The sequence below is a fragment of the Electrona antarctica genome, assembly GCF_951216825.1.
Source record: "Electrona antarctica genome assembly, chromosome: 17".
NCBI classification, from domain to species: Eukaryota; Metazoa; Chordata; class Actinopteri; order Myctophiformes; family Myctophidae; genus Electrona; species Electrona antarctica.
In genome coordinates, this window is record NC_136798.1 from 41,962,775 (window position 1) to 41,982,459 (window position 19,685).

Sequence of the window (19,685 nt, forward strand, 5' to 3'; positions counted from 1 at the left end):
CAACGGCTAGATCTGCCCCACCCTGCAGCGTATAGAAGCTATCCAGTAAAATACCATTTTATAATGTCAGGAGTGGAAGCCAAAAGGGTGGATTTTGACCACAGGACGTACATACTAACCTGACTCCGCCAGATGGGGCAGCAGAGAGTACACTGGGTTCCCCCCCTCCTGCTCCCATCTGGGAACTCTCAGGCAGACTTGATCATAGACATATACGTAGACGCCCTTTCCGGCTCTGAGGCGCGTGTCACCATTGAAGGCACAATTTTCCCGACATTCCTTGCAAAGCATTAGCGGAAGCTTGTCAAGCTTCCGCGTGCGTAACATAAGTCCCGGAAAAGACGCGCTGTGATTGGCCAGTAGTCACTTGAGTGACAGCGAGAGACATGGAGGAGTCGCATGAGTGACGTCACTTGGGCAGCGACGCAGTCGCCTTCAGCAAATGCCTTCAGCACTTCTAAATAAGAAAGCTGCGGAGAACTGTTGCTTTGTGTTCACTCTTTAATGTTTTCTGTTAGTAATCTAATCCCCCCCCTGGCTCTGATGTTGTAATGTTAATAACTTTGTTGTTTGTGTTTGTTTGTTTGTCTTGTTTTGTATTGTAATGTAAATTGTCATGACTGTTATAAAGATTTGTTAAAAAAGAAAAAAGCCTTCAGCACTGCACTTCCGCCTTCATTGGGATACACGTCGCTCCAATGAACTGCAACGGCCAGTGAGGCATCTATTTCTTATAATATCAGGTGTCACTTTCGGTGTCACTTTCTCCGGCGGCGTAAGGCAGTCGGAGGGCCTCTCCTGTGGCTCCTCATGCTCCGTTCTCCAGAGTATTGGACTCGAGACTCGATGACTCGACTCGAGTCCGACTCGAGTCATTGATTTGACGACTTGCAACTCGACTTGGACTTGAGGGTAAAAACTTGAGACTCGACTTGACTTGGAAGACAATGACTCCAGACTCGACTCGACTTGAGACAAGCTGACTCGGACAACTTAAGTAACCGGCCTGTCCGGCAGAGTATTGGACTCGAGACTCGATGACTCGACTCGAGTCCGACTCGAGTCATTGATTTGACGACTTGCAACTCGACTTGGACTTGAGGGTAAAAACTTGAGACTCGACTTGACTTGACTTGCCCACAACAGAAAAACTTGAGACTTGCTTGAGACTTGGACCAAATGACTTGCTACTCGACTCGGACTCGGATCGGAGAGACTCGTGCAATTGTCTGCCGTTCTCTGCGAAATAAAACCGAACTCCGAGGACTGCATGTATCTAGGCTGATTAGGTAGGATGTTGATGCCGCCTCGGCGTGTCAATAAGAACACTCACAGATGCTGTTTTCTCTGCAGCAATGTTTTACTTGCATGAGGTAGTGAACAGATGTATGTGTGTGTGTGGTATATCGTCATTGACGAAGGAGGTGTTGTTGTTCTGTCAAACAAACTGAAAAACTGAACTCTCTTATTTGCAGAGCAAGGTGAGCATACTACGTTATAATTAACAGCACAGGTGTCTGTAATGCTCTCAATTAGTAATTAGTAATAGTCTCAATTAGGCCAATCAAAAGGCCCTCTCTGCGCATGCCTGTTGGCAAGGCAGGCTAATTATGGTTTGGCCTTTCCAACAGTACTTTTGGCTAAGAAGTATTGAAACTCTCTGTTCACAGGGTCGGACAGCAGAACTTCTCTCCTGTCTCTGCGGTGGAGAGAACGCACTCTCCTATGGGTGAAATATACGCCACGCGTAAAGTCGAACAATTAAGCGGGTGAGCGCGGGGCAAACGTGTCGAGCGGCCGGTGTGCGGTGTGACTGCTCCTGCTGACTCCGAAAAAAACGCTGTTTTCGCATAACGTTATGGTTGGAATCGAGTGTCCTCGATTTTGCGTCGATTTAACGTTGCGCGTCGTTTGCGCTCGTCGATCGATCTGCTGTTTTCTGTCAAAGTTTTCCCCTGGAATACGGATATGCTGCTGCAAGAGGGATTAAGTGGTTTATCACAATGGAGTTATCTCAGCATGCAACACTGTGGGAATGTGTCGGTGTGGCGCTTTCATCACAAACACCATTCCGTGCTTTGTGAGAAACCGTTTGGAGGTCATCTGGAACAAACTATTTACTCTGGGCAGTAAAAAAAAAAAAAGAATAACCTCACAAGGAGGACTTGTTTCGTTTTATCCCCCCCCCCCCCCCCCCCCCCCCCTAAAACGGATTTAGCACCCAGTGGTGCAGGGGAAGCTCTCTGTCTGTCTGTCTGTCTGTCTGTCTGTCCGTCCGTCCGTACGTCCGTTTGTACTATACCCCGAAGAGAGAGCGTTGCGGTGGGACCCTTATAGCAGCTTAACGAGACTGATAAAAATAAAAAGAAATCAAAAGGAAATCCGTCCATCTGGACTACAGATCTACGCAATTACAGTAAAAAAAAACCTTGGGTTTCCCCCCCACAACAAACACACATCTATAGGAGCAAGAACTTCTTCATTCACAACAACAACATCCACAACACAACAAAGCATAGCATAGCATAGAATAGCATAGCATAGCATAGCATCATGCCCATGGTTGCCTCAGCCCTATGTTCAGGCACGTGCAGAGAGTGTTAGAGAGAGGCAGGGGCTGAAATCCCATAAGAGGGCACTTTTGGCCCAAAATAGCAAAAATAGCTGATCTACAAGCTCACAACGCGTCCCTGAATAAAGTGTCTATATTATTAGGCTTGATTGGGTTGAGGGTTGGAATTACTGTATATGCTCCCAGCAGCACAAGCTTGGTAACACCGAGCATGGTAAGTGGAAAAATGGAAAAGTAGCCTACTAGTAGTAAGGGCATTTTATCAGGTATTTGACCAATCTGGGAACTAAATCGAAATTTCTTCACCAATGTGTTTCTAAAGGTGTCTAATAACATATACTAAAAGTTTGAAATTCAACTCCTGTGGGAAATTGAGTTATTAGCATAATATGTGACCATACCCTTAACATCCTATATAAGGCAAAAAAGTCCAAATTTCATCATTCTTTAAGTAGCATGTGACCATGCTACATTCCAAGCATTAGTTTTGCACAAAAAACACTCCTTGGGCTAAATTAGGCCATATCCACTTGACCAAATGTGCTGACCTCATCACGTTTGTGAGGCCGTTTTCCTCCCAAGTGTTTTTTGTGCAAAACTAATGCTTGGAATGGATTCAGAATCATGAAAACACCCTAGTTTCATATGTCACATGCTACTTAAAGAATGATGAAATTTTCAATTTCCCACGGGAGTTGAATTTCAAACTTTTAGTACATGTTATTAGACACCTTTAGAAACACATTGGTGAAGAAATTTCTTGGTAACGATTTAGTTCCCAGATTTTCATAGATTTCTCTTACTATAGTAGTAAATATACAAAAGCTTTACTTCCGTCCTTGCAGCACTCCACTGGCCACCCGTTAAATTCAGAATTAATTTTAAAGATGGAGTGCTGTGATTTTTTTCCACCCTAAAACATGATCATCAGGTCTTATTGTTAAAAAGTGTACAGTATTTGTTAAAATCACGCTTTTATGTGGACACGAACCACCAGTTCATTAAGTATGCCTGGTTTGCCTGGTGGGTGGTGATGGGTGGTGATCCACCTGAACTTAAGCCACACCCACAGCTGTAGTTGTATGATAAATGGGGAGGGGTTAGGGGAGGGGCTGATAGTGTGATGTCACATATTATTACTGTTCATTTCATTGGCCCGTTTGACAGTCAAGGGTTCAGCCTCCACAGGAAGAAACCCTAAATGCAAAGTTAATAGAGAGTCGCAGTCCCGCCCCCTACCATGGACCAGGAAATGAATCCCAATGCATTTTTCCCATAGACATTTCTTAAAGTATTTATTTAAAGACGGTTACGCCGCGGACAAAGCCAACTCGAGTCGTGACAACTCATGACAACACAAACAATATTTTGGACCAAACAAATAATTACAAAGAAGAAAAACAACAAAAAAAGTGTTGTAACCTGCCATTTTTTTCTTCTTTCTAATTATTTGTTCGGCCCAAAAAATTGTGTTTGTTGTCATGATTTGTCACGACTCGAGTGGGCTTTGTCCGCGGCGTAAACGTCTTTAAATAAATACTTTCTGAAATGTCTATGAGGAAAATGAACGGAGAATCATTTCCTGGTCCAGGGTAGGGGGCGGGACTGCGACGCTCTATACACCATTGCACACAAAAACGACTCCAGGGTGTCTAATGAAGTACGGTCACCTCATAGACACATGAAAAACTGGAAAAATACAAAAATTGTGGCACTCCCTTTAAGATGTATTTGTTTATTATTTGTTTGTTAAAGCCCTAATTGGTTTTCCCCCTCCCACCCCCCTGTATTTATCGGACCCGTACACCCCAGCCAGGGCCCTGAGGTCAGCTGACCAGCTGCTCCTGACTGTGCCCAATAACGGGTCCAAAGGCGACCATGCTTTTTCAGTGGCCTCTGGAACTGTCTGCCCCTACATATCAAGTCTGCCCGCTCCTTAGAGGTCTTTAAATCTTTACTTAAAGCGCAAATAACATGCATTTTAAAACTGCTTTTAATATTTAATATCATATTGTCTATGTCCCTCAAAGTTATTTCTAATGGTTTGAGCCTCAATCACCACTCTGATATAACCAGGCCTTGTAATTTATTTCTGGACTTTGAAAGCAGTTTTAGCTGCAGTACCACAATGTCCTGAGGTGGTGGGCGTGCTGATATGCGTATTATTTAATATTTGAGTCATTATAATACTGATGCTAGATAAAACCAGGCTTGTTTCCATTCCATGCAAGCTTGGAAAATCATCAATGTTGGACATTGTAAACAAAGTGGAAATGCAAATTTGGAACTGAAGAAGAGAGGAGGAATTATACAAAGTAGGGTGACATTGATGACATCACAATGAGGCCAAAATCAGTTGAGCTGTTCCTGAGAGCAATTTCCATTAAAATACCCATATGATATGAAAGCCTGATTATTCAAAATTGGTTATTTGTGGGGATAGAAAACCCATATGGGAGCCCCAAAAACAAAAAATAAATTGAAAAAGTTGAATTTTACGTTATAGGTCCTTTAAAACTCATCTCTTCTCCCTGGCTTTCAATGATTTTAGACTAAATTAACCTGTGTAATAAGTTTGTTGCTTTCCTGTTGTTTCACAATGCTATTTATGTTGCTTGTATGCTTCTTTTTATGATCCTGTACAGCACTTTGGTTGACCTCTGATCTTTCTAAATGTGCTCTAGAAATACAGGTTGATTTGATGTGATTTGAAAAGCTTTGGCAACAAAACGTACTTAAAGTTATCTTCAGTGATTTCAGTTAATTCAAATATCACTTTTCTTTTTCAATTACTATAGAGTGTGCTGACCATATAAGGAGCTCCTCCCTGTCCTGACCCCTGGGGTCAAAAAAAAGCTTAGGTTTCATTTTTGGCTAGACGGCCCATCCTTCATCCAATCAGGATAGAGAGGGGCCTTCCTTCAATTATGATCGAGCAGAGGCGGGCCTTGGTGTGCGTGCTGTTGGCCAGTTACGCATCCCCCCACTGTATAGTGCGTGCATGTGCACATCTTGTTGCCGGGGTGGCCCGGGTATTTTTTTTCCAAATCACCCAAATCACTGAATGCTCCTTTAAAGGACCACTTCACCACTTTTCAACCTCACTAATGTTCATGATAAAAAGCCACAATTTTTTTCTACTCGGCCTGTGAGCAGTTCAGAAACCCGTCCACCAGTGACATCATCGGTGGGGAATACAAGCTAATAGAAACTGTATAGCTTTCTATTGCTGAAACGTTGCAATGCCATAATGGAAGCCATCGTTCTCACAATGACGATGATGGCACTGGTGGGCGGGTTTCTGAACTGCCCACAGTCTTCCTATGAGACACAGACTGAGTAGAAAACAAATGGCATTTTATCATGAACATTTTAATTGTTAGTGGGGACCAATTAGCCCTTCACTAAGTCCCTCCCCAACCCATCCTTGTCCAATAGGCACGTTAGCAGCGAATAAAGCTTGACCTGCATAGCAACCGTTGCTAAACTATTTGGATTAGCATTGGACATATCGCTTTTTGGGGTGGGATTTAGTGATTTAGTGAAGGGCTAATAGGGAATGCAAGGCTGACGTCACGGTAGCCCTACCGGCGCCATTTTTTATGAAGGTAGGTTGAAAAGTGGTGAAGTGGTCCTTTAAAATTACAAAAAAGTAATGTAGTCATTATGCATGAATAGAGCTTAATGTAGCCTATGTTTTGTAATAATAATCAAAATCTATACAAAGTACTATTTGAAATTGGAAATACTCAAAATTGTACTTGAGTAATGTACAAATTGAACAAATTTGTTTAGAAATCCAATGTCGTTGGACACCGCATCTCCACTAGCTAAAGAGTGCTGGGTTGCGACCCGAAAATAGCTGATCTACAAGCTTTCAACGCGTTGTGAGCTTATAGATCTGCTATTTTTGCAATTTTTGTCCAAAAGTGCCCTTTTACGGGATTTCAGCCCTTGCCCCTCTAAACACTCATACAGTGTTGTTTTTGGCAGCACATTTTGATTTTAGTTTTAGTCATAGTCTCTTCAATAGTTTTAATTTAGTTTTAGTCACATTTTAGTCACCTGGAATGTTTTAGTGTTAGACTAGTTTTAGTCGACTAAATATCATAAGATTTGAGTTGACAAAATCTACAGTTGATTTAGTTGAGTAAAATGTATTTTAGCAGATGTACAAGCTCACAACGTGTCGCAACACGTCGCAGCGCGACGCATTGTGAGCTTGTAGACGTTGTGCAACCAAGTGTAAAATGACTTATACTGGATCTCTTGTCCACTAGTCCCTTCCTATATACATTTTAGTCTAGTTTTTTATCTGTTGACGAAATTGTCAGTACATTTAGTCTTAGTATTAGTCATCATAGGTTAGGTTTAATTTAGTTTCCATTTGGTTTTCGTCAGTGAAAAAAGGTTAGCGCTCCATAGAGCATGTAGCAGTTAGCACGTGTCTGTGTGTAATTTAGCCAGCTGGCCCGAGATAGATAATTAAAGAGTAGAGTGAAACACAGCATAGACCCCCCCCCCCCCCCCCCCCCTCTCTCTCTGCCCCCAGGGGACTCAACAGAATGATAGAACAGTGGTTTTCAACCCTTTTCATATCAAGGCCCATTATTTATTGCCTGCAGGGCATTTGAGCCACGGACAGACCACCATTTGATGACATTTATAGCCTCTCAGACCCAAAACTTTGAATATTTTGTTTTTGTCTGTATTGACGTTGGTAGGCTACCATAGGAGAGATAACAGGCCAACGTTGATCAAAAAAAAGCACACCCGTGTTAACTGAGTGGTGTAAGGTCTTATATAGCCTGTCTGACGTAATGAAATCATGTCTGACGTAATTAAACCACACCCGGGTGAACAGGGTGAACATAGCAACCATGCTAATTTTTTCTGCACAAACAAAGCCAGTTGATGTCTGACGTAATGAAATCACACCCGGGTGAACAGGGTGAACATAGCAACCATGCTCACTTTTTTCTGCACAAACAAAGCCAGTTGTAGGAGTGGTTTACACCACTCAATAACAATTCTTCTACATTCTCTGATTGTGTAGACTTCTTGTAAATAAACAGTAATGCAGACGCTTAAAGATGGAGTGCCACATTTTTTGTATTTTTCCAGTTTTGCATGTGTCTATGAGGTGACAGTACTTCATTAAACACCCTGGAGACGTTTTTATGTGCAATGGTGTATTAACTTTGTATTTAGGGTTTCTTCCTGGAGGCTGAACCCTTGACAGTCAAACGGGCCAATGAAATAAACAGTAATATAGTGACATCACATTATCAGCCCCTCCCCTAACCCCTCCCCCTTTATCATACAACTACAGCTGTGGGTGCGGCTTCCGTTCAGGTGGATCACCACCCATCACCACCCACCAGGCAAACCAGGCATACTTAATGAACTGGTGGGCGTGCCCACATAAAAACAACATTTTAACAAACTATCACTAGTTTGTATCATTAGTTACTTGACAGTCAAAGAGTTCATAATTGAGACCTATTTCAGGAGGGAGCAGTCATAGACATAATACTGTAAGGCTAGATGGCTCAAGGCGGAGTCTCTGACGTATAGTTCACCCGGCGGTGAACTATACGTTGCTGAGGTGCTACAGTACAGTATGTGCTATGGCAGCTCAAACAAAAATACTCATAACTCGCTCAAATCTTGACGGATTTACAAACGGGTTGGTTTGTTACAAACGGTATATGATTCAGGATGCTTATCTGCTTAACACCCCAATCGCCCAGGACGAAGTTCACCGTCCTTTCTATTAGTAACACCCAGTGCCCAGGATGAAGTTCACCGTCCTTTCTATTGGTAACACCCAGCGCCCAGGATGAAGTTCACCGTCCTTTCTATTAGTAACACCCAGCGCCCAGGATGAAGTTCACCGTCCTTTCTATTAGTAACACCCAGCGCCCAGGACCAAGTTCACCGTCCTTTCTATTAGTAACACCCAGCGCCCAGGACGAAGTTTTAGCCAAAAGACGAAGTTTATTGATTTGAAAACCGATCGCATCCTAGGAGCGCCTGTTGCGCAATCCTCGATGTTGCACAACAGTGGGACGTCATCGAAAATGTTCCCCCCCTGTTCAGCCGACGACAACGAAAATCTTATATATTGCGCATGTTTCTTTCTTCCAGGGAGCAACATGGAGTCCACCGTACGGTCTTCGCTTCCTGTCCTCTTTTAATAGTCCTTGATGTAGTCCAGGAAGTAAGTGTCCATGACTGCATATAATCATACATATCTAAAATCACATATTACACACATAAAGACCCCAGGAAAGTGTTCTAAATCTTCTAAACGTCATTAACATTTATTTATTTATTTTTGCAAAAAGGGTGCAAAAAAGTGTCCTCAGTGTTTGTACCTTACCATGAGTAAAGTGGTTGGTCGTTTTTTGAGTGGTGCAACCACTCCAACGAACAGCAATGTCCGTGTTTGTGACTATGTGACCAGTACCAATGAGTACCAAAAGTGGCGCTGTTGTGCCAGAAACGGAGAGAGAGAGATAGTGCTGCATGTTGCCTGCTAATGAGAGAGAGAGAGAGAGAGAGAGAGAGAGAGAGAGAGAGAGAGAGAGAGAGAGAGAGACATAGACAGAGAGGGGGGGGGGGGGGGGATTTGCACCACTCGGTTCACACGGGTGTGATTTTTTTGGAAGCTTGTAACTTTCAGCCATTGTACGTTTGACTGAATTAGCAGCTTTTCTCTCATGCCATCCTGGGATTTATACATCCACACCAAGCTAGACAGGAACGCCCACAAATGTCACATCCGGTTTTATCCCGGGGTAAACACAATGGTCTTCCCCATAGAGTTATAATAGCGTACGATCCTTTGGATCACTTTCAGAGCCATTTGTTGGATGATATTGACAGCCAAGAAAAATCCATCAGAAGGACATCTGGAACACTCGCCCTCGGAAAGTTGACTTATTATTACATATACGAGACGATTTAGCCATAGTTCACATGATGCTCGTCTGTCATGGCGGAACTTCAACCTGTTTTATGCACTTTTCCCATTTAGAACGTTAACGTCTACATACATGTTCAGATTTCAAATATAAAGCGCTCGCCCCAGAGCCACGGATGTTACAATCCTCCTCGGGTGGGTAAAAGTACCCGTATCTTCCGCATTGTTCAATAAAAAGCGTTTTAATCCGATCTGTGGCCATTTTATCAGAGTTATAATGCACCAACCGATAGGGGCGCATAGTAGAAAGCACATGGCCAAAAACGGATTAAACATTGCTTTTTATTGAACAATACAGAAGATACCGGTACTTATTCCCGCCCTAGCAGAACTGTAACATCCATGGCCCTGGGGTGAGCACTTTATATTTGTAATCTGAACATTTGTGTAGGCGTAAGCCGCCGTAAGGACTGTAAATGGAGTGTGTAAAACACTTCAGTCCAGGCCAACCATGAGCTCACAGCGCGTTGCGAACTACGGTTGCGAGTTTGCGACGTGTTGTGAGTTTGTAGATTTTTGGTTTATGCTGGGGACCTGGGGTGAAAGTGGTTTATAGTCAGAGTATCCTTATCTCTTTATACTTTATTGCATGCGTCAAGTTGCACAAGCATAACCACCACTGAAATGTGAAATCGGACATCAATCTCCCTCTCCCTCGGATCCATGTTACAAAACATTGTGTTACCGCGGCGCAGTGTTTACTCGCCTGGTAGAGACACTCTATAGATATGATCACTTAAACTTAACGTAATATCAAAAACCAACAGCCATTAAGTCATCAATAATGTTTATAGAACACATTGTAGTGAATTCTAAGTAGTTTAGAGACAGTTGGAACTTGGCACGGAGCCATCGCTGTGCGGTCGAAACGAATGGTGTCGGTAGCCTACTTGGAATTCACTAAAACATGTTCTATAAACATCATTGATGAATTAATGGCTTTTTAAGTGTCAGTGATCATATCTATAGAAAAGTGTCTCTTACCATGCAAATATATCAGTCCATTGTGTTGTGTTGGACCATGTCCATGCAGTCAAGGAAAACATTCCAATCGGCCTCTAGCTTGTTTCATTTTCTAAAGTAGCGTTCCTTGTCGAGTGGCAACAAGGATCTGTGCCTGTGATCTGGCAAGCCATGACGCCTACTTTTAAATTAGTAGTGTTTAAAGCATCTGCGTTTGAAAACCCAACACTCCACTGTTTATTCCGGTTGGGAGAACTCTGAACTTTCCCCCGGCTCCACCCCCCAGCTATATTGACGCCCCTGTTGACAAAAGTTGGTGTCGGTGTATTGTATCGAAGCATCGGTCTATAGGGCATTCACTTCTAGTAATTTTTACTAGTTGACTAGTTGCCTAGTTTACTAGTCGACTAGTCGACTAGTTGTTTAACTACCTATTATGTAAAAAATAAAATACATTTAAAAAATATATATATATTTTTTTTTTTATAAATATTTGTACATTGAAAAACTGTGTACATGGTGACTATAACTATAATCTACCTGTTCTTGAGGCCTACAAAATCATGAAAAAATAAAAATAAAAAAAATAAACTTTTTGTTTTTGTTTTTCTTATCAACTAGTCAACTAGTACCAACAAGGTCGACTAGTGGATTTACTTGTCGACTAGTAAACTAGTCGACTAGTTGCTTAATGCCCTAGTTACTGTACTTATTCCAGTGCCGCTCAAAGCACACTGCACAGATATTCTTTGATCATGTACAATACGTCTGCACATGATCAAACCGCTGCTATATTTCATAATGCTGGATATGTTATGAAACATATGAAACAGCCCACCTCTCAATTGCCTGTTTTGCATCACGCACCCCATGTATATTTACATTTCATTTGACTGTGCCTTTCATGTGGCCTATATCGGTGGTTCCCAAAGTGGGGTCCGGGGATCCCCAGGGGTCCTTGAGGGAGCTCTAGGGGGTCCCCAGCTAAATGATAGTTTGGAACCAAATGGATGGGTCTGTAACTCAGAGAGTGTACAAATGTATTTTGTACACATTTGTACACTCTCAGAGTTAAAATAACATTGATTTTACAATATAAATTGGGGGTCCCAGAGATATAAATGCCATTAAATGGGGGTCCGTAGACTAATGCATGTCAAACTGGGGGTCCTCGAAATTAAATGGGTTGAAAATCACTGCTAGAGCCATACAAATCTTCTCCCTGGCATATCTTTTCAAATGGGGGTCCGCGGGGCATTTAGTGTCAATTTGGGGGTCCTTGACATGAAAAAGTTTGGGAACCACTGGCCTATATTGTTCGGTGTTCTGCTGCTTTCCCGCACGCACGCACGTACTATTTTCATATGCTGGATAAATGGATATGTTTTCCAAGAAACAGCCCACCTATCCATTACATGCATTTGTATCATGCAGCCCATGTAGTGGACATTTCCTTTGACTGTGCCGTGTGGCCAGTGGTGGAAAAAAGTACGCAATTGTTTTACTTAAGTAAAAGTACCAATACTGCAATTTAGAACTAATTTGTTACAAGTAAAAGCACAGAATTGAAAAGTACAAAAGTATCGGCATAAAAGTAAAAGTATTCATATTGCAGAATGTGCCATTTCACAAGTTCAAAATGTGTAGAAAATCTATTGAAAATAGCCGATGCATTGAGAGCTCTGCTATTTTCAAATGGCCGACACGTTGTGTTCTTGTAGAGCTTGTGTGCTTGTAGTGCTTGTAGAGCTTGTAGATCGGCTATTTTCAGCACGCAACCAGGTGTAAAATGACTTATACTGGATCTCTTGTCCACTAGTCCCCTCCTAAAAATGTTGGTCTAGTTTTTATTTGTTGACGAAATTGTCAATATATTTAGTCTTAGTTTTAGTCATCATAGCTTAGTTTTCATTTAGTTTCCATTTATATTTTGTCAGTGAAAAAAGGTAGTCGACGAACGGATGTGGCCCTATAGGGTGACACATTGTTGCTCCAATCTGCACCAAACTTGACACACACACACACACACACACACACACACACACACACACACACACACACGCGCGCGCGCACACGCACACGCACACGCACACACCCGGGGCCACGTCAAGGTACCCCTGAAAATGCCCGCGACTAATTCTAGTTCTAATTAAGGATCCTGACAGATAGATAAAGTGTCTGTGACGCTCGCGTCAACGATGCTGCCGTCAGTGACAACTCGCGTCAATCACACTCGCGCGTCATAATGTGACGATGTGTGATTTGATATGAGCACTTGTTGCACCATAGTGATTGTACTACCACATTATTGTTGATTATTTAAACCGACCCGCATGGAATGTAGCGCCCACGCACGCACGCACGCACGCACGCACGCACGCACGCACGCACGCACGCACACAAACGATATGCAGCAGTCTGTCTGTCTCTCATTGCAGGGAGAAGCAGATAAAACCAGTACTGTATATACAGTAAGTAGATTTTATAGATTTTGATTATTATTATTACGATTTTATTACTAAAATAGTTGATCTACAATTACTAGTTATTTTCAAAGGATATTATTTGTACATTGTATACATTTAAAAATGTGTGAAATGGGACATTCTGCATACATAAGTACAATTTGATACCAATACATTTTAGAAGTACATTTTGAATACCGGACTGTTTCTACAATATGTATAATGATAATTTTACTTAAAAAAAGTGAGCCCGGTTGGCGGTTGCACTCCACCCAACACAGTTGGACTACTAGGGTCTGCATCTTGGCAGAGGCTCAGAAGAGTCATGGCTGACTGTTTGGTAATAAATAAGACTCTGTCCTTATCGCTCAGGTCAAATAAAGGCTGGGTATGTGATGGAGATTGCTACAAGAAGATACAGTGTAGCATTTGGTTTGTCCTCCTATACAGTACCTGGTCGTACTAGGGCGGCTCCACAGTACCTGGTCGTACTAGGGCGGCTCCACAGTACCTGGTCGTACTAGGACGGCTCCACAGTACCTGGTTGTACTAGGGAGGCTCCACAGTACCTGGTTGTACTAGGGAGGCTCCACGGTACCTGGTCGTACTAGGGCGGCTCCACAGTACCTGGTCGTACTAGGGCGGCTCCACAGTACCTGGTCGTACTAGGGCGGCTCCACAGTACCTGGTCGTACTAGGGCGGCTCCACAGTACCTGGTCGTACTAGGGCGGCTCCACAGTACCTGGTCGTACTAGGGCGGCTCCACAGTACCTGGTCGTACTAGGGCGGCTCCACGGTACCTGGTCGTACTAGGGCGGCTCCACAGTACCTGGTCGTACTAGGGCGGCTCCACAGTACCTGGTCGTACTAGGGCGGCTCCACAGTACCTGGTCGTACTAGGGTGGCTCCACAGTACCTGGTCGTACTAGGGCGGCTCCACAGTATCTGGTTGTACTAGGGAGGCTCCACAGTACCTGGTTGTACTAGGGCGGCTCCACAGTACCTGGTTGTACTAGGGAGGCTCCACAGTACCTGGTTGTACTAGGGCGGCTCCACAGTATCTGGTTGTACTAGGGAGGCTCCACAGTACCTGGTTGTACTAGGGAGGCTCCACAGTACCTGGTCGTACTATAGGGCGGCTCCACAGTACCTGGTCGTACTAGGGCGGCTCCACAGTACCTGGTTGTACTATAGGGCAGCTCCACAGTACCTGGTCGTACTAGGGCGGCTCCACAGTACCTGGTCGTACTAGGGCGGCTCCACAGTACCTGGTCGCACTAGGGCGGCTCCACAGTACCTGGTTGTACTATAGGGCAGCTCCACAGTACCTGGTCGTACTAGGGCGGCTCCACAGTACCTGGTCGCACTAGGGCGGCTCCACAGTACCTGGTTGTACTATAGGGCAGCTCCACAGTACCTGGTCGTACTAGGGCGGCTCCACAGTACCTGGTCGTACTAGGGCGGCTCCACAGTACCTGGTCGTACTAGGGCGGCTCCACAGTACCTGGTCGTACTAGGGCGGCTCCACAGTACCTGGTCGTACTAGGGCGGCTCCACAGTACCTGGTGGTACTAGGGCGGCTCCACAGTACCTGGTCGTACTAGGGCGGCTCCACAGTACCTGGTCGTACTAGGGCGGCTCCACAGTACCTGGTCGTACTATAGGGCGGCTCCACAGTACCTGGTCGTACTATAAGGCGGCTCCACAGTACCTGGTCGTACTAGGGCGGCTCCACAGTACCTGGTCGTACTATAAGGCGGCTCCACAGTACCTGGTCGTACTAGGGAGGCTCCACAGTACCTGGTCGTACTAGGGCGGCTCCACATAGTACCTGGTCGTACTAGGGCGGCTCCACAGTACCTGGTCGTACTAGGGAGGCTCCACAGTACCTGGTCGTACTAGGGCGGCTCCACAGTACCTGGTCGTACTAGGGCGGCTCCACAGTACCTGGTCGTACTAGGGCGGCTCCACAGTACCTGGTTGTACTAGGGTGGCTCCACAGTACCTGGTCGTACTAGGGCGGCTCCACAGTACCTGGTCGTACTAGGGCGGCTCCACAGTACCTGGTCGTACTAGGGCGGCTCCACAGTACCTGGTCGTACTAGGGAGGCTCCACAGTACCTGGTCGTACTAGGGCGGCTCCACAGTACCTGGTCGTACTAGGGCGGCTCCACAGTACCTGGTCGTACTAGGGAGGCTCCACAGTACCTGGTCGTACTAGGGAGGCTCCACAGTACCTGGTCGTACTAGGGCGGCTCCACAGTACCTGGTCGTACTAGGGAGGCTCCACAGTACCTGGTCGTACTAGGGCGGCTCCACAGTACCTGGTCGTACTAGGGCGGCTCCACAGTACCTGGTCGTACTAGGGCGGCTCCACAGTACCTGGTCGTACTAGGGCGGCTCCACAGTACCTGGTCGTACTAGGGCGGCTCCACAGTACCTGGTCGTACTAGGGCGGCTCCACAGTACCTGGTTGTACTATAGGGCGGCTCCACAGTACCTGGTCGTACTAGGGCGGCTCCACAGTACCTGGTCGTACTAGGGCGGCTCCACAGTACCTGGTCGTACTAGGGCGGCTCCACAGTACCTGGTCGTACTAGGGCGGCTCCACAGTACCTGGTCGTACTAGGGCGGCTCCACAGTACCTGGTGGTACTAGGGCGGCTCCACAGTACCTGGTCGTACTAGGGCGGCTCCACAGTACCTGGTCGTACTAGGGCGGCTCCGCAGTACCTGGTGGTACTAGGGCGGCTCCACAGTACCTGGTTGTACTATAGGGCGGCTCCACAGTACCTGGTGGTACTAGGGCGGCTCCACAGTACCTGGTCGTACTAGGGCGGCTCCACAGTACCTGGTCGTACTAGGGCGGCGGCGGCAGTGGAATATAAAGAATAAATAAAGAAATGGCAGATATTATATACCGTTGCTGTCCGGGGGAAAGCTCATAACTCCAAAATGTTTCAGGAAATGAAAAATATACATTTTTGAGGAAATGAAGAACACCTAGTTCAATGCCATTGACAATGAAGGGAAAGTTTACGTCATCGTGTCCCTAACGCAAACATTAAATTCCATTAACAATAAAGATAACTTAATGTTTGTCACCGCTTGTTTTACATCACCATTACATCACCTAATCATAGCAACATGAGTTAGACTTTAACGCTTTGTTTGCCCACACAACACTTTCAAAATAGTAACCCAGGGTGCCCACTTTTTAGTTTTTACATTCATTTTTTTTGGACATATTTCTTTTTAAATAGAAACCACGTATTTTTGCTAAGACGTCCACAGACGTCTTGGGCACCACATACTGGCACATAGCGGTACTTCCCAGGACGTCTGTGGACATCTTGGGCACAGACGTCCACAGACCGGCCCTCACTTCACACGGGTGTGATTTTTTTTTTAAACGATGCAATATTGCCTCATCAAAGTTGGTCTTGTTACTTGTTACTTACTTAATATTGTCAATTAGGCCTACTTGCATGAGAAGGAGAGAGGTGGTGGAGTTGCTTTAGCAGACAGTTTGAGGGTCCAATGGAGTTAAAGAAATCACACCCGTGTGAACTGAGTGGTGCAACTCCCCCCCTTACCACCCCCCCTCTCTCTCTCGCTCTCATTAGCAGGCAACAGTGCAACACTATTTCTCTCTCTCTGTTTCTGGCACGACAGCGCCCCTACTGGTACTCATGAGTCACACATGAGTCACACACAAACATAGGTTAACACGAGTCACATAGGTGTCACACGGACACGGACATTGCTGTTCCTTGGAGTGGTTGCACCACTCAAAAAATAAAGAAGAAAAAACTCAAAAATGGGGTTATGAGGTTTCCTCTGGAGAAATCTTGAATGATTTTGAATTAAGTTAAAAGTTAAAGACGAAGGCTTTGGTATAGAATCGGCCTCAGGATTTAACGTGTTGAAAGCAGTGTTGTTTTTGACAGCAAATTTAGATTTTAGTTTTAGTCATAGTCTCTTGAATAGTTTCTTTGTTTTAGTCACATTTTAGTCACCTGGAATGTCTTAGTGTTAGTCTAGTTTTAGTCGACTAAATGTCATAAGATTTTAGTCGACTAAATCTACAGTTGATTTAGTCGACTAAAACGTATTTTGGCGGGCCTTGATGCCGTCGTAATGACAGTTTTTACACTTGCTGAAAATAGCCGATCTACAAGCTCACAACGCGTCGCGCTGTGACACGTTGTGGGCTTGTAGATCAGCTATTTTCAGCATGCAACCAAGTGTAAAATGACTTATACTGGATCTCTTGTCCACTAGTCCCTTCTTAACATTTTAGTCTAGTTTTTATTTGTCGACGAAATTGTCAATATATTTTAGTCTTAGTTTTCGTAGCTTAGTTTTCATTGAGTTTCCATGTAGTCAGTGAAAAAAGGTAGTCGACGAACAATTTTCGTCTTAGTTTTAGTCGACAAAAACAACAGTGGTTGAAAGGTTGAATTATGGAGACACATTATGGTTTCTGTCAAACAGAGACGATGTGGTCCAACCAACATCGTCACAATAATACAATACCAGATCGCAGAGTCACTCAGAAAGCAGCATTAAAACCCATTATTGGCGGGGGAACCCCTTTTGGTGTTTTAACTAAGCGTTATGTTATACGTTAGCTATTGAAAAATAGCAGATCTACAAGCTCATAGCGCCGCTACCGAGTGACGCGCTACGAGCTTGTAGTGTAGGTCTGCTATTTTTGAAAAACCGTAAACAAAATCGGAACCCAAACACCACAGACTCGTGGGCCGCGAAGGCCTCGCAATATTCCCACGTCAATCAGGCAATCACGTATCAATCAAGGCCACGGAACATAGTTGTAATATTCATGCGCACATTGTGGGTCTCCCTCTGCATTCTTCAGCACAACCGTGCGGTTAAAGAAAATGATATATCTTCTTGCATTTTCTCACCATGTGTCATGTGGCCGTCAGCAGCCATGTGGACACATTCCAACACATTCTGACCAACACATTCAGACCGCATTTAATGTGCCGCATTTACCCCCCCCCCCTGGGACAGGAGGCCTTATCCTGGTTATATTGCCTGTGTCAGTTTGTTCATATAACTGAGAGGGAAAGTAAAAGCCATGCACTTTTACGGCACGGAAATGCGTGCGCACGAGCCGTGAGCACGCACTCCCCCTACTGAACGTTGAGCAGCTCCCCCGACCGTAAATATCTTCCCGCGGCCATGGCCAGATTTGCATGTACAGTTGGAGGCCATCGATATTGTCCTTTTCTTTTTGCTGAGGTTTGCGTGATCTGCGCAAAAGGACAGTTAACCCATTTTGGGCGGGAACCCCTTTTGGTGTTTTAAACATTGTTATAATTTAGCTATTGAAAAATAGCAGATCTACAAGCTCATAGCGCGCTACGAGCTTGTAGCTTGTAGGTATTGGGGGGGGGGGGGGGGGGGGTGCGTAGACATGGCCAAAGCCATGGGGTTCCCAAAACGGTGAGAACCCCTGCCCTATTTCCCCAAAGGGGGGCACGCGCTATAGTCCCATGTCCTGTTAGTCCCACAGCCTTGCCAAGCCATGAGGCCCATAGGGGCAGGAGCCTATCTCCTGTTTCTGTAGCGTGAGGCAGCTTGATGTACAAGTACACCCCCTGGACATGACGCTAGTATGTCGCAGGGACTTATACCCCCAATCCAACCCTTGATGCTGAGTGTCAAGCAGGGAGGCTGGGTCCCATTTTTAGAGTCTTTGGTATGACCCAACCGGGGATCGAACCCTGACCTCCCAGTCCCAGGGAGTACACTCTGACCACAAGGCCACTGAGCTGTTAGTCCGACATACGTTTTCATCAACAACCTTTTTCCACTGAGTAAAAGTAAATAAGAACTAAATGAAACTATAAGCAACGATGAATATATGACTAAATATATACTAAATATGACTAAATATACTGACAATTTTGTCCAAAATAAAAACTAGACTAAAATGTCAGGGAGGGACCTAGTCGAGAAGAGATCATTTTATGTTTGGTTGTGCTCGGGTGTTGCGCTCTGAAAAGAGCAGATCTACAACGCGCCACATTGTGAGCTTGTAGATCGGCTTTTTCCAGCACGCAACCAAGTGTGAAATCAGTCATTTACAGGGCCATCAGGGCGTAGATTCTGTCGACTAAAATCATATGATATTTAGTCGACTAAAACTAGAATAACACTAAAACATTCCTGGAATTGTATTCGAAACATGTGCAACACATTTTGTTGAACCTTCTGATGTTGATGTACTGTATCAGTTTAGGGCAGTGGTTCCCAAAGTGGGGTCCGGGGACCCCCAGGGGTCCGTGATGGAGTTCCAGGGGGTCCTGTTACAGTGGCCCACATGCCAGTGCCATCTACATCTAGGCCTCATTCACACCGAAAAGACACCTGTCTTGTCCGTGTCTTGTGTCCTGTCCGTGTTTAATGGCCACTCCGATGCATTTCCAATGGAAGTCATATGGTTTGACAAGACAGTCTTGTTTGATGGGGGGGTGGAACACAGCCATATTGTCAAACCATGTGACTTCCATTGGAAATGCATTGGCGCGGTCATTAAACACGGACAAGACACAAAACACAGACAAGTCTTTTAGGGTGTGAATGAGGCCTAAAGTCTGTTGTGATTGGGAGACTGCAGACAGGGGTGCGGCTCCTCAGCTGCAGCCCTTTAGTAAATCGGGTG